Genomic DNA, 16,387 nt, shown 5'->3' on the forward strand with positions numbered 1-16,387 from the left:
ATATATGTAATATAAACTTTGAAATTAGATTCTCTGAACTATAATATAAAATCATAAAATATATTAAAGATTTTGATATGCATAAGAGTTGCATGAGTATGACTCATATATCATTTATTGAAAATCACAAAATGAGGGAGACAGAGAGAGCTTTGAGATGAGTCTAGGAGAAGGGAAAGGAGTTTGCAAAAGCAAAGTACACAATGAGGATATTAAGTGCAGGCCAAATAATTATACTGAAGTTTCACTTACTGAATTCGATCAAGATATAACATGTGATTTATCATTAGCACTCACTTGTCTCAACCGCAAAAATGCAGGACACTTCAAAATGTGCTTTAATTATAGAATTAGTTACTTATCCTGTGATGATGACCACCTTTGTTCTACACTTTCACCACCAGTTTCCACTACTTCCACTCCTGATACAGAAACACTCTTTCAACCACATATAAGGACACAACCAACATATGGATATCCACCATCTACTGCATCATCTGCTGTTTACAAACAGACATCTCAAGAAAATACTTTTTCGACTAGGAAAACTTCTACAGGTATGGTTTACATTTTCTTCAACACAGTGTAAAAAAAAAGCAATATATTAAAATATATGTAATACAAACTTTGAAATTAGATTCTCTGAACTATAATATAAAATCATAAAACATGTTAAAGATTTTGATATGCATAAGAGTTGCATGAGTTTGACTCATATATTATTTATTGAAAATCACAAAATGAGGGAGACAGAGAGAGCTTTGAGATGAGTCTAGGAAAAGGGAAAGGAGTTTGCAAAAGCAAAGTACACAATAAGGATATTAAGTGCAGGGCAAAGAATTATACTGAAGTTTCACTTACTGAATTGGATCAAGATATAACATGTGATTTATCATTAGGACTCACTTGTCTCAACTGCAAAAATGCAGGACACTTCAAAATGTGCTTTAATTATAAAATGAGTTACTTATGCTGTGATGATGACCGCCTTTGTTCTACACTTTCACCACCAGTTTCCACTACTTCCACTCCTGATACAGAAACACTCTTTCAACCACATATAAGGACACAATCAACATATGGATATCCACCATCTACTGCATCATCTGCTGTTTACAAACAGACATCTCAAGCAAATACTTTTTCGACTGGGAAAACTTCTACAGGTATGGTTTACATTTTCTTCAACACAGTGTAAAAAAAGCAATATATTTAAATAATGTAATATAAACTTTGAAATTAGATTCTCTGAACTATAATATAAAATCATAAAATATGTTAAAGATGTTGATATGCATAAGAGTTGCATGAGTATGACTCATATATCATTTATTGAAAATCACAAAATGAGGGAGACAGAGAGAGAGCTTTGTGTTAAGTCTAAGAAAAGGGAAAAGAGTATGCAAAAGCAAAGTACACAATAAGGATATTAAGTGCAGGGCAAAGAATTATACTGAAGTTTCACTTACTGAATTGGATCAAGATATAACATGTGATTTATCATTAGGACTCACTTGTCTCAACTGCAAAAATGCAGGACACTTCAAAATGTGCTTTAATTATGAAATTAGTTACTTGTGCTGTGATGATGACCGCCTTTGTTCTACACTTTCACCACCAGTTTCCACTACTTCCACTCCTGATACAGAAACACTCTTTCAACCACATATAAGGACACAACCAACATATGGATATCCACCATCTACTGCATCATCTGCTGTTTACAAACAAACATCTCAAGCAAATACTTTTTTGACTAGGAAAACTTCTACAGGTATGGTTTACATTTTCTTCAACACAGTGTAAAAAAAAGCAATATATTTAAATATATGCAATATAAACTTTGAAATTAGATTCTCTGAACTATAATATAAAATCATAAAACATGTTAAAGATTTTGATATGCATAAGAGTTGCATGAGTACGACTCATATATTATTTATTGGAAATCACAAAATGAGGGAGACAGAGAGAGAGCTTTGAGGAAGAGTTCAAGGTCTTGCCTTGACATCCAAATTTCACAGATCTCAATCCAATTTAGCATTTCTGGGATGTGCTGGGACAATAAAATCCATGGTGGCCCCACAGCGCAATTTGCAGAACTTAAAGGATCTGCTGCTTATATCTTGGTGCCAGATATAACAGAATACATTCATTGATCTTGCGGAGTCCATGTCTCGATGTATCAGAGCTGTTTTGGCAGCACAAGAGGAACCTTTACAATATTAGGCAGGTGGTTATAATTTTGTGAATTAGTGTGCTCTGGTGCAACAACAGCTACAATGTTGCCTAAAATACTATCCTAAAGGTTAGACCATACCAGGCATTTCTACAATACCAAATCTTAGTCTATTAATCACACCACAAGATTTGGCTGGCAGGATGAAACCACTACAATGATTTTTTTTGATTTTTTTAAAATAAATAATGAAATCAAAACATTTTACTAACAAAATTAACAGTTTATTTATAAAAAATAAAATCAGTTTAGTATAACTTAGACTGAGTATTTCTTTAGAAATTTAACTTTTAACAATAACAATGAAACAGGCTGCAGTATTATTGATGGACATGATGGAAGGGGTCCCGGAGAGGCAGTTCATGCTGTAAGATGGGTTGAGTATGGGTTCTTACAGAAGAGAAGAAAACATCTATGGTAATACAGTTCCAGGTTCATTCCATCATGAATTTCATAGTCACGTACAGGGCTATCCACAAACATCAGTGCAAATTATTGAATTCCAAAACCCAATGGCAATTTTCATATTTACTAAAGACAATTCAGTTGGGTCTAACAAATTTGAAGCAATTGCCTAGATGGTTTTGGTGTCCAGATTTAATAAATATCCAGATGTTAAATGGACACTGTACGCACCTAGACCACTTCAGCTCATTGAAGTGGTCTGGGTGCTGTGTCCCTTTTGCACTTTATGCTGCAATGTTAAACATTGCAGTTCCAGAGAACTGCAATGTTTACATTGCAGCTCTAAGTCTGTCCACAGTGGCTGTCAACTAGACAGCAACTAGAGGGCTTCCGGAATCGTAACAGACTTTTGGTCCGTTATCTGATGCTGGACATCCTCATGCTCTGCAGCGTGAGATTTTTTCACCATAGGAAAGCACTGATTCATTGGTCTAATGCACGTGTGGCATTTGCTGCGCATATGAATTAGACCCCGCTCATTGTGGGACAGAGGAAGGGGCGGAGCTTCGACCCATTGCCAAGGGATATTGGCGCTGTGATTAGGTAAGTAAATAAAGAGTTTTTAACCCTTTATTTAACAGGTAGGAGGGGGTGCGAGGGAGGGGGGAGGCAGAGGGATACAGCTTTGAATTCCTAGCACTACAGTATCCCTTTTGCAGTCAAAATCGCCCTATACAAAGCAGAATGTTTTGAGGCTGCAATGATGTTTTTAATATTGTTACAAAATGCCTTTTGTAACTGTCTCTTTAAGTGACAAATTGCCCTACTTCCCTGTATTATGGAGAAGTCTTATTTCCAGCCTCCTTCCACATGACTATGGCCCTGGTGTGTATGGCCCTTTAAAAACAGTCTGTGAGCTTATTGGGGCTTATGGACTTTTATGGGACCTTTAAGCACATTTTTGGGACATAGGGAAAATTGGGACAATGCCCCTTTAAGACGGTGTCCCCAGACTTGTTTAGGACACTGCTCCTTTAAGCATGTGTCCCCAGTGTCCCCAGACTTGGTTAAAGTACTTTATTTATGGCTTCTTTATACTTGGTTCAGTAAATGGGGCTTACTGAACCAAGTACTACACAGGCGGACCACCCAGAAGTCGAAGATGCAGATAATTTACCTCCCAGGCTGGGAGCCTGCTGTAGGTAAATTGCCGACCGCTGGGTGGCCGCCATCTTTGTTCATTCGCACGCGGTCAGCGGTGTGTGTAGCCAAATCCATGGAACTGAATTCGGCTGCACATTTCAACGAACACTGCTGACCCTTACATTTTCCTCCACTCAGTTTTCAGCTACAGAGACTAAGTCCTGTTCCGCAGTTTGAACTCACTGCTATACTGAGCCAATTGCACGAATGGTGCCCGTTCGTGCATTCGAATGGGACTTAGTCATTTTTCTGCTTGAAATTGACCGACCGCACAGCCCAAATCTATGGAACTGTTTTCGGCATGAAAATGTGCTTGCGGTCGGTCAGAAAGGACTTCCGACTAACTTTTGAACTACTGGAGGGATTTGTATGATTTTTTTTTTTTTCAATGTATGATTTTTATTGAAGAATTTTTCATACAAAAATATTAGTAGGGGGGGGGGGTACAGAAAGGAAAAAGGGGGGGGGAGGGGGGGCAATAGATGTAACAAAATACACACAGTGAAGCGCATTGTTCTCAAATCACAGATGTAAGGCAACTGTTAAGCATAGAAATTTACAAAACCTTTTTTACTATGCAGGGGTTCAGCCTGCATCATACAACCTTTGTACCTCTGGTGAATAAAATGAAATAACATTCTAATACTAGAAATTAAGTTAAGTCCGTAAATTAAGTGATGTCCGTTAACGAGTACGGATTACCAATGGCTTCCCAGTTATACCACATTGCATTAAAGGAATCCAGGTTTTTTCCCATTACCCATTTTTTTTCAAAGACATAAATGGAGTTGACTTTGGTTATTACCTCCTGAACTATGGGACATTTTACACTTTTCCAATGAGTGGCTATGCTAATTTTTGCTGCTACCAAAATGTTTAATACCGCTGCTCTTGATGAGAGGTCGCCTAAATCAGGTAGTAAATGGAGCAGGTAATTGGCTGGTTTGAGTGGAATATTGTTGCCACTAACTGATTTGATCAAAAGTCGTATTGAGTCCCAAAACGTGTGTAGAGCTGTACAATCCCAAAATATATGTTTCAACGTACCATTGGGATCAGCACATCTCCAACAGTTAGGGGTTGAGCCTGGATAAATTAATCCTAACCTGGAAGGAGTCAAATACCACCTCATTAATATTTTGAAATAGGCTTCCCAGTGAGTAACACATTGTGAAGATTTTTTAGTGTATGTGATAGCGGTTTCCCAAGTGGATAGGGGAAATATTTCACCTAGGTCTCGTTCCCATCGGACCATGTATGGCAATTTGTTCTCGTTTGGATTGGATGATAGGGACGAGTAGCAAAAGGATAAGGATCTTACAGAGGGTGTGCTTTGGCGGGCCAAGAAGCACAAGTGCCCTAGCCTGCTCCACTCTCGTGGGTTGATGTATTCGATGGATCTGGATTGCAGAATATGTTTCAAACGTAAGTACACAAAAAGGTCTTTTGGTGGCAGCTGGAAGAGTTTTTGTAAGGTAGGAAATGGCATTAAACCTGTCTTTGTATATAAAGAAGACACATGTGAAATACCGCTGGAGATCCAACGTGATAGTGGCAAGTCTGGGGAGATAGCCGTGAGCGCCTGCAAGGGAGCCGCGAAGAGTAGCTCCGTGCAGGGCCCCAGCAATGAGCTCCAAGACCTCCATGATTTCAATAAAAAAGTTGTAGTAGACAGCATGGTTGGTGATGTTGGATGTGTCATTGATCATAAGTTGTAACTCAGGGGGAGTGAGGTACCACATTTAACTTCCAGATCTAGCCATACAGGTGTCGACTTGAGTGTCATTATATCTATACCTTGAGCCAGAGCAGACGCTATATAGTAGTTTTTAACGTTAGGAATTTGAAGGCCACCTTTTTTAATGGGATACCACAGGGAACGGAAGGATACCCTTGGGGGCTTTTTTTTCCATACATGAGCATTTAAGGTCATTTGAAAACGTTTTAGCAGGGCATTAGGAAGGGCTATAGGCAATGTTCTGAATAAATATAGGATATGCGGTAAAGCCATCATTTTTAGGGAGTTAATTCTGCCAATCCAGGAGGCATTTGCCCCATCCCATGATGCAATTTGTTTTGAGATTTTCGCTAGTACCACTTCGTGATTTTCTAGGATAGTTTGTTTCGTTGTTCGAGCTATTTTGACACCTAGGTAGGAGATAGAAGTTTTGCGCCACTCGAATGAATATTGGGTTTGAAGTGTGTGTAACAGCTGTGTATCCAGGCTAAAGGGAAGAATTTGTGTTTTAACTATATTGTTCTTATAGTACGATATTTTGCCATACTCTAGCAGTTTGTTTATAACATGCGGAATTGAATGAGACGGTTTGGTAAGAAATAACATGATATCATCTGCGAAAAGTGCAGCCTTCTTTTCACCTGCTGGCGTGAGTATGCCAGGTATTAAGGGATCTTGTTTGATCGCTCTGATCAGTGGTTCCAGGCATAGGATAAAAATGTGGGGAGAAAGGGGGCATCCTTGCCTAGTCCCATTAGTTATAGGAAAACTGCGAGAAAGAAAACCAGTGTTGAACACCTTGGCAGAGGGCGCTGAATATAGGGCTTTAATGCTATTAATGAAGGGGCTGGAGAATTGAAATGCCAATAGCGTACTTTCCATGTATGACCAATTTAGGCGATCGAACGCTTTTTCAGCGTCTAATGCCATAAAAACGCCTTGTACTTTTTTCTTCATGGCCCATTCTAATATATCTACGCAATACCTGGTGTTATCTCCCACCTGTTTACCTGGGACGAAACCTGCCTGTTCTTCTGAGACTAGATTGGGCAGTAAAGGTTTCAATCTGTTAGCGATGATCTTGGCATATAATTTAACATCAGCATTTAGGAGTGAAATCGGCCGAAGGTTACTGCAGATCGTAGGGGGTTTGTTTGGTTTGGGTAGAGTTATGATGAATGCCTCCAGCATTTCTTGCGGGAAAGACCCAGATTTTTGGACTGCATTGAACATGTTTGTAATGTGAGGGGACAGAAGTGATGCCATTTTGATGTAATAATAATTGGAGAGGCCGTCAGGGCCAGGGGCTTTATGTTTGGGGAGGGAGCGGATAGCCGTTTCAACCTCTTCGGTCGTGAACGGTGTGCTCAGCAACTCGTTTTGCTGCGATGTGACCTGCGGGAGAGTTATATTTGTTAAGAAATGCTTAATTTCTCCTATAGTGGGTGTGTGCGTGTCAGTGTGTTTACCCAGATTGTAGAGGTCTTCGTAGTAGTGGGATAGTTCGTTAACAATATCGTTAGGATTAAACAATTTCACTCCATCTCTGGATGTAATATAGGGAATTTTAGTCTGGATGTACTTAGATTTTAATTGGCGCGCCAGCAATTTGCCGGCTTTATTACCCATATGGTAGAAATGTTGTTTCAATTTTCGAGCATGGTTAATATATTCGTCTGCATGTAGATGATGAATGGCCTCTTGTATTTTAGCTATTTGTTTGGATATGGACTTGGAGGGGGAAGTTTTATTGGATTTTTCCAATGTTTCCAGCTGTTGGGTAAGTTTAATCATGGAGTTTTGGATGCGTTTTTTGTTTTTTGAGCCCAGTTTTATAAATGCACCCCTAATGACTGCTTTATGGGCAAGCCATTGTGTTTCAACGGAGGTGTGTTCGGTAGAGTTAGTCTGAAAATAGTGGTCTAATTCAGCAGCAATTGTTTTAAGGTTATTCGGACAGTCTAAAAGTGATTCGTTTAACCTCCACTTTCCCCGACCCTTGGCGGGGTACGGGACCTCGATGATGGTTTCAATTGGGGCATGGTCGGACCAAGTGCGCTGGCCTATGGTTTGGCTGACTAGATGTGGTAGAGTAGATTTGTCTATGATACAAAGGTCTATACGCGAGTAAGTTGTATGGACGTGTGAGAAATAGGAGTAATCTCTGCCCGTAGGATATAAATTTCTCCAGGCATCATATAAATCAGATGTGTGTAGAAGGTGGGTAAATAGTTTGCCATTCTGTATAGATGCCTTAGTGGGGGGTTTTTTATGCGTGCGTTGGGTGTCCAACTGTGGGTCTAAGGCGCAATTGAAGTCACCGCAAATTATTAAATGTCCTTGTTTAAGCTTGGAGATTTTATTAAAGGCTTTTTTTAAGAAAGGATATTGAGCTTCGTTAGGTGCATATAGGGATACTACTGTAGCTTTTATTCCGTTCATTTCACCCACTAAAATTAGTAATCTACCCGCTGGGTCTACATATTGCTTGTACAATGAGAAAGCCCAGTCTGAGTGGAAGAATATGGCAACTCCCTTGGTTTTGTTTGGTGCATGTGCGTGAAACCCAGTTGGGTAACGTGGCGAGTATAGTCTAGGCGGGCCTTTTTTTTGGAGGTGAGTTTCCTGTAAGCAAACGATTGCAGCATTAGAGGCATGCATGTCTCGTAATACCTGCCGCCGCTTGTTTGGGCTATTAAGCCCTTTAACGTTGAGGGACATAATCTTCATTGTATTACGAGTCATAACAACAACAGTATAGAGAAAGTGCTAAAGACAAGACCGAAATGTCCGATGGGCAAATGAGAGAATGAACTGTAATTTGAGTGGGTGTTTGTTTTACAGATAAACCGCCTTGCGAAGTGATCGGGATGCGTTTGTGCCTCCCTCGCAAGCCAATAATGATGAATGCATCTTCCATTGGTAGCGTGTACAGGAGTGTGGAAATTGCGGGGGGAAGGGGAAAGAGGGGAAAAATAAAGGGGAACAGCAAACAAAAGTATATACAATTATCTCCCTTCAGAAGGAGATGAGAGAGGGTCATATAGAGTGCACCGAAAGATGCACTCAAGAGGTGACCTGAAAAGTTGGTGGGAACGTGGGAACGTGGAGCTCCTACCGTCCTGGTGGTATATAACTCAAAAGCAGAAAAAGAGAGAACGTGTTTTCCTAGCGGGTAGTATCATGGCGGGTATGCCGCGCCCTGCTCATGTTAGGAAACATCACTATAAAACATCAACATAACAAGTGATTCGAATAAAGTACGGTTGGTATCCACAACAAATATATATGAACCTGGGTCCAACTGCAGTACATAGTAACAAGTTAATTTTGGTCTTAGTTCGGAGTCGTTATAATCGTTAGGTTGTATTGGTCAGGGTGGTTGTATAACCGAGCTTAGCTTTAAATTTAGGTCAAAAGTATACACTGAAGCTAAACATTAAAATTTAAAATGGAAGTCTGGATATCAGACGGAGCCTACGGTTATGACACGTGAGTCGTAGAGCGACCTGTGCACATATAAAGCACATTGAAAGGGCCAATGCTACATTAATCACGGCAGTAAAAGAATAAACAGTATAAATAAAACATGAACATTGTGTTTAAAGTTGAACCATCTGCATGGCCAAGGGTGCGGGTCGACTTAAGCGTCTGCACGCCTTCTAAGGGGACAATACGTGTGACATAGCCCATGATGGTAACTTCAGACCCAAGGCCTGCAAAGTGATTAATATTTCCGACCAAGACTAAATAAATGGTGGAAGTTGTAACCATATTGACAGGGTGTAAAATGCTGACATTCGCTTTTGCTCTTTTTTCTATGGTCCTATAGCAAGACTTAGCCGTGGTATATGCACTAAGTTACCAGGTGGGTGTACACATACAATATAGGGACCTCTATGGAGCATACAGTGGAATACTATACCAATATTGCTCGAAATATGTGGTGCATGATAGCTGTAAAAGTTCATTTCGCTGTGTTTCGGTCTCCTGCCATGTGCCACTCATTTTGGATTTTCTTCGGAGATCTCTCCCCGGATGCCACTTGATTTTCTCCTGTTGGTCGCCATAGTCCCCATTCGGAGAGAGTCTTCATACCTTCTTTAGGGTCGCTGAAAATACGGGTTGATCCCTGTCTCCAGACGATCAACTTTGTAGGGTAACCCCATTTATAATTCACATTATTGTTCCGCAAAGTTTTTGTAATGGTAATAAATTCTCTGCGCTTCGCCATGGTGGCAGCAGACAAGTCTGCATATAAAGCAATTGCAGAGTGTGGGTCTGGAAGGTTCGCCGTTTTCCTCGCTGCTGACAATAGGGATTCTTTATGTACATAATAATGAAATTTTACTATCACGTCTCTGGGCGATTCAGGAGGTAGACGAGACGGTCTAGGGAGTCTATGCATACGATCATAGGCCCAAGCAGAGTCTGGTAAGTCCGGGACCAGGGCCTTGCAAATAGAAAGAACATACGCTGGGAGAGCATCGTGGGAAATGTCGTCGGGAATACCCCGGAATCTTATATTTTGCCGCCTGGATCTGTCCTCCAGGTCAGCCAGCTTCAGTTTTAGTGCTTCATTTTCATCTGATAGTAATTGGAGCTTGTCCACAACTTCGTTATGGGCGTTGCATAGGTCTCCTGTTTTATTCTCCAGGTGGCTAGTCCGGTCGCCTAGGCTCGTGATTTCTTTCCGCAATTCTTTGTCGATACGCTGGAAATCAGCTTTTATGGTAGCTCTCAGTTCTTGCAGCATTTTATGGAGGCTCTTCTCCGTTACTGGAGAGTCCGTATATTTGGAAGAGATGGATTCTTGATCGGAAGCTCCGTCCGACATAGTTTCTGTCTCCTCGCCGCCATCTTGGGTAAGTACTTGGCGGTCTTTTTTCTTTATTTTGGCCGATTCTCGAGTTCTCGGCTGCTTGGGATATGACATGTTTCTTACACCGAAGTTCTGCTATGATAAGGTAAGGTAATCTGTTGAGTTATCGCTTTAGGTAGCTCGAATTGTAGCTTTCAGGACGGTTTAACGCCGGAGCTCCTACTCCATGCGGCTGCTCACACCGGAAGCCAGACACGCCCCCGATTTGTATGATTTTTGAGAGTGTTTATGTTTAAAGTATGATTAATAATATGTGGAGATTGGATGTGTAGTTTTAAAGTTACAGTGTATATATTAAAAGTATATTTTCCCTGCCTGTGATAATTACATTGTGTTCAGTAATTATATCACGGGCAGAGGGGAGGATTTTGTGGGAATGAATGGGAGTGTTTTATTGTATATTATGTGTGTTATTGGTTGTTCTGCAAAACCCTGTGGGCGGTACTGTGTCTGTAAAACCTGCATAAAAGAAAGCCCTTTGGTGTCAATTAAAGAGAACTACTTGACCCTCTAACTCGCAGCCTCGACTCGTGTTTGTACGAGACAGCTATAATCACTACAGGGATTGCTATGCTCTTCATACTCCCTTAGCTATTGAGCTCTTGTAAGAGCTATTGTTCCTGATCCTGCTTCGCTCTACAGAAGGAAGAGGTTCACCCACTGGAACCTGGAGCCGGGTCATAGGTCCAGGGTGGATATCAGATGGTGAGATACCAGCCCAGCAGCAGCGGTTCGTGGAGTCTGCAGTAGCTATGGTGTCTACGGTGCTGATGGTCCTTTGGTGAGCGCTAGGAGTATCCTTTCTATGGTCCAACTTCCAGCCAGCCTGGAGGCAACCTTAACACATATCTCGAATTGTGTTTTTTTGTTGTTGTGCTTAACTCAAACTTTCTTCCTCAATAACTTAATAGAAACACCTGTGTGGTGAAAGTGGCCTTGCCACTGGTTTCTGGAGGGGCCTGTTTACCCGCAGGCAACCCCAGCAGAAGTGCTGGCAACTGGTCAGAGTGCAGTTGCCTTCCTCTTGTCCTTAATCCTGGAACTGGTGTCCCCCTCAATTACCCAGCTGGAATGCTGGCTGCGGGGCAGAGCACTGCTGGTCTCTGCTCACCAAGTAGCTACAAGAAGCCAGGAGTACCAGTATTCACTTATGGGTGGGCTACTCGACTAACTCAGGCACCAACGGACAGGAGATCAGGTACCTGGTTAGTCTCCCCTTAGGGAGGGAGATATGTGGCGAAAGTGACCTTGCCACTGGTTTCTGGAGGGGTCTGTTTGCCAGCCTCCTGCCCTGTGACTATGGCCCTGTGGTTAACTTTGGGCTAAAAACACGGTTCGTGCTTTTTTCCCCTCTATGGTGCAGTATATGGGGCTTACCGAATTGATTAGGCTTATGGTGTTCGTTTACTGAATAAAATGTTGAACAAGTTGAGTGTGCAGCCTGTTAACCTTCCAGAAGCTGTGGTTAACCACAGCTTAATTGACGAATGGCTGGATGGTCGCAGTTCGTATAGTTGAACAGGTGGCGCGGCCATCTTGTTTAGTCGAACGCGTCCAGCTGTGTTTTGTCGTCAAGAGTATGGAACTAAAATCGGACACTTGACGGCACAAGTACTGCTGGGACTTCCACCTCCAGTTAGGTACAACTGGAATTGCACCAACGGAGTGCTGTTCGGTAGATTTAATCTACCGAACCAGATACACTCACTGACTCTGTGCACGAACGGCTCCGTTCGACTATTTGAACATTACTTCGACTGTTGAAATAGACCGGTCACACAGCCTAATTCATGCGTGCGGTCGGTCAAAATGAGACTTCCAACTAACTTTTGAACCCCTGAACCTATTTGGGTGATTTTTAAGTATGCTGTTCCCCCAGATCAGTGACCTTTATGGTGATATGCTGTATTTTGGGGTACTTATTGGACTTTATAAAAATGTGTTTTTTTTTCTGCCTGGGGATAATTAAGTTAATTCATTATCTGCCTTAATTATATCACAGGCAGAAGGGAGGGATTGTGTACTGTATGTGGGAGTGTCATTCATTGTTTTCATAACTTTTTTCACTTTGTGTCCTTGTGCCCAACAAGGTTCACCTGGGCGTCACCCTTGTTGGGAAACCTGCATAAAAGGCAGTGTGCCGTCATTAAACCTCAGTTCTACTTCACCCTCAATCTAGAGTCTTGTCTCTTATTGGGGGGAATTGCTATATCACTAGAAGGGATTGCTATACTCACTATACTCCCTTGGATTCCCAGAGCTCTTGTAAGAGCTATTCCTGCTTGACTCTCTGGAGGAAGAGAGGTTCACACACTGGAACCTGGAGCCTTGCCGTAGGTCCAGGGTGGGTAGGAGACAGCGAGACCCCAACTAAGCTGTGGCGGTTCATGGGGTCTGCAATGCTGATGGTGTCTGGTGGAGTGCTTGGGGGCCTCAAGGAGCACTAGGTGCATCTGTCGTCAGAGGTACCGAACCGGGGTACAGGAAGCTCTGCTACAACCTCATTCATGACAGATTCTGATTGCCATACTCTTCCTCCCAAATACCCACAGTCTAAGCTTCTAATAATGCTACCCCCATCAGACTTGTGCCTTGTCATCAATCCTTTATGAAGTCCCTTAAAAACACCATCTTCAGAATAGCCTATGGACCCCAAAGGTAAATACAATGTATGTACTGAACATATATAGAATTTATGTTTATAAACAGCATGTAGAATATAAGTGATATGCACAGGATAGCAAATTATAGAGTGAACTTCATGTAGATCACTCCATATTCTACAGTATGCATGTAGAATATAAGTGATATGCACAGGGTAGCAAGTTATGGAGTGATCTTCTAAACAGCTGAAAGATCAAAATTAAGAAAAGTCCATTTCTTATTTTGATCTTTTAGCTGTGTTTAGCGATAGCTCCCTAATTTGGCATCCTTATGTGGGATTGTCATTTTAAGGATACCAAATTAGGGAGTTATCTACTAAGTGCAGCAGCTCCATAATTTGGTACCTTTATGTTGGATTGCCATATTTAAGGATGTTAGGGTGCTGTTTAACAGATAACAGATTTAACTGATATCCTAAAGTATGACAATTAACGTCACAAATTGTTTGCCTATGCACATCCCTAACATACATATTCTGATGCTTCCGAATTTGGAGTCACATTTTAGTCATCAGAAAAAGGGGGAGGGCAAGGGAGGACACATAAGGGGCTTAGTCTGCCCAATGATATGAGCTGCATCACCTTTACAATCAAAAGGTGTTAAAAAAGATTGATGGTTAGGGATCAGTCACTGAATACTGATTTTATTCATAGATCAGATAAGGGCCAATATATTGAAAAAAAGGAAACCATTAACAGGCACACTCACCCATACCTTTATGACCGACTTCAGATACGCCCAAATCAAGGATTATGTCACTGCAATACCACAACAACCTGATATCTATAGAGATCTCACACCCTTTGAACAACTATGTCAGGATCCGGATCCTATCCCCCATAGTGTCTCCTACCTATATTCGATGATGCAACAACAACAGGGGCTCCCTCCACCCCCTTTCATGTTTAAATGGGAGATTGCCCTCAGGGAAACATTCATGGGGAACCAATGGCATAAACTCTATGACATAGTGTATTACTGTGCCATAGCTAGTAAAAAAACAACAACAGGAAATGACCTATAAGGTTCTTACACAATGGTATTTGACACCGGAACCCCTGCAGAGAGTACACGCTGATACCGATGGTTTTTGCTGGAGGTGTGGGAGGGAAATGGGATCCTTCTTACAAATATGGTGGGAATGTCCAATCATAGTACCGTTCTTGAAAAAAATTGCGTCCATCGTGGACCTGTTTACAGATAACTCACCACCTTTCTGACCAGTTCCCTATCTACTACATCACACAACACCCCCCGCATCCCGATACAAATGCTCCCTGACCATTCGCATCCTTAACATAGCAAAACATGTAATACCATTGTATTGGAAAAAAGACACGGCTCCACCTTTGACCCTATGGTATACCAAAATGGAGGAGCTATTAGGTGGTACTAGGTCAATGACCGGGCACACGTGCACAGAGACATATTGGCACCATGGTTAGTGCGGTCTCTTACAGAAGAGTTCCGGGTCGGATATCTTGGGTATGATGGGGGGAGGGGACATGGCCCTGGGGAGTCCAGCTTGCCACGGCCGCAGGAGGTGGGACTTGATGATCCCTCACTGGAGGACAAAGGGAACCGGGTGCACTGATCAGCACCCGCTCTGACCACGCACTTTCCTTTTGCTCTTCCTTTCATTCCCTCTTTCCCTTTTTCTAATGAATACTTCTCTTCGCTTTACCTATACTCTGGGGTTTGGAGTGTGGCCCAATTGGCAATCACAATGCGGCAGACCCACTTGCTCAATGAAAAACGCACTAAATATATGCTCTATCGGAAACAGAGTGGCTGGGGTCACACCGTTTCACCTTCAAATAATGTTGTTAGTAACCGAATTTGATATCATAATGATGTTGAATGCACTTGAAAGTATATGTATAATGGGACCTGCGCATCCATTCTCATAATACTGTGGGAATTGTGAGTCCTAGGTTATACTCTTTAAATGTAAAAAAAAAAAAAAATGTCATTAAAAAGAAATTTAGAAAAAAAAACCAACATTTATATATTTTGAAAAAAGGAAGAGTAGCAAAACAAAAACTATACTTCAAAGCAACTTCAAGGAAACACTTTGACTTTAAGGGCACTATAGGCACAAAAACAACTTTAGCTTCATGGAGTCACTATGGTATAAAGACCTGTTGTTCTTTGCCATTCAGGAGGAAAATCACTTTGTTTTTGGAGACCTAGTCATACCTCCTCTTTATTGACTTACACAAACGTTTTATATATTTCCTGTTAAGATAGATTTATTGTTTAAACTTAATTTATTGTATCATTCACAATTTATTAGCTCCTGCTCTGTTTACAGTCTGTTAGCGCATGCAGAAGCCTGGTGTGTGAGTAAAGGAACATGAACACAAACATGTATTCCTGATCCTACAGCATTAAAAGTCCCCGTTGCCCCTCTAAATATAGTAAAATCTTACCTTTATTCCAGTTTGCAGCAGGGGCGGATCCAGAACCTAATCTCTGGAAGGGCAATAACCGCTTCATCTCTCTGTACTGGTTATGATGCCAGGAGTGCCATTGCACCCTCCCAGATTAAGTAGTCAAACCAAAACACAGATTGACAACTTACCTGGGGTCTACTGGGATAGGGGCAGTAGTGTGTGTTGGTGTGTGCAGGGTGAAGTGTGTGTGTGATGGGTGCATTGTGTGTGAGGGGGCAGTGTGTGAGAGGGTCAGTGTGTGTGAGGGGTGGAGTGTGTGAGTGGTGTAGTGTGTGTATATGTGGGACAGTGTGTGTGAGTAGTGTAGTGTGTGTTTGAGTGGTGCAGAGTGTGTGAGGGGTGTACAGTGTGTGTGAGTGGTAAAGTGTGTGTGTGAGGTGTGTAGTGTGTGTGAGGGGTGTGAGGGATGTAGCGTGTGTGTGTATGGGGTGCAGTGTATGTGTGTGAGAGGTGCAGTGTGTAAGGGGTGCAATATGTATGGGGAAGCAGTGTACGTATGGGGGGCGGTGTGTGTATGGGGGCAGTGTGCATATATTTCGGGGCAGTGTGTGTGAGGGGTGCATTGTGTGTGAGGGGGCAGTGTTTGAGAGGGGTGTAGTGTGTGTATGTGTCGGACAGTGTGTGTGTGGGATGCAATGTGTGTGTGTATGAGGTGCAGTGAGTGTGTGTGTGGGGGGGTGCAGTGTGTGTATGGGGCAATGTGTGTGTGTGGGGGAAGTGTGTATATTGGGGCTCTGTGTTTGTGTGTGGTGCAGTGTGTGACAGTGTAAGGAGTTATTGTTTGTGTGAGGGGATAGGGG

General features: G+C 42.0%; 1 protein-coding gene across 1 annotated transcript in view; it reads left to right on the top strand.

The window, feature by feature from the left end:
* Positions 1-1,051: 1,051 nt before the first annotated feature.
* LOC134578489 (intestinal mucin-like protein) overlaps positions 1,052-16,387 on the top strand; it is a 75,837-nt gene continuing 60,501 nt past the window's right edge. Inside the window, exon 1 of the mRNA XM_063437482.1 lies at positions 1,052-1,166. The gene's annotated coding sequence lies outside the window, so the exon portion shown is untranslated. The remainder of the gene's footprint in view (positions 1,167-16,387) is intronic.

This window comes from Pelobates fuscus, chromosome 12 (assembly GCF_036172605.1).
Source record: "Pelobates fuscus isolate aPelFus1 chromosome 12, aPelFus1.pri, whole genome shotgun sequence".
In the NCBI taxonomy this organism is placed as follows: Eukaryota; Metazoa; Chordata; class Amphibia; order Anura; family Pelobatidae; genus Pelobates; species Pelobates fuscus.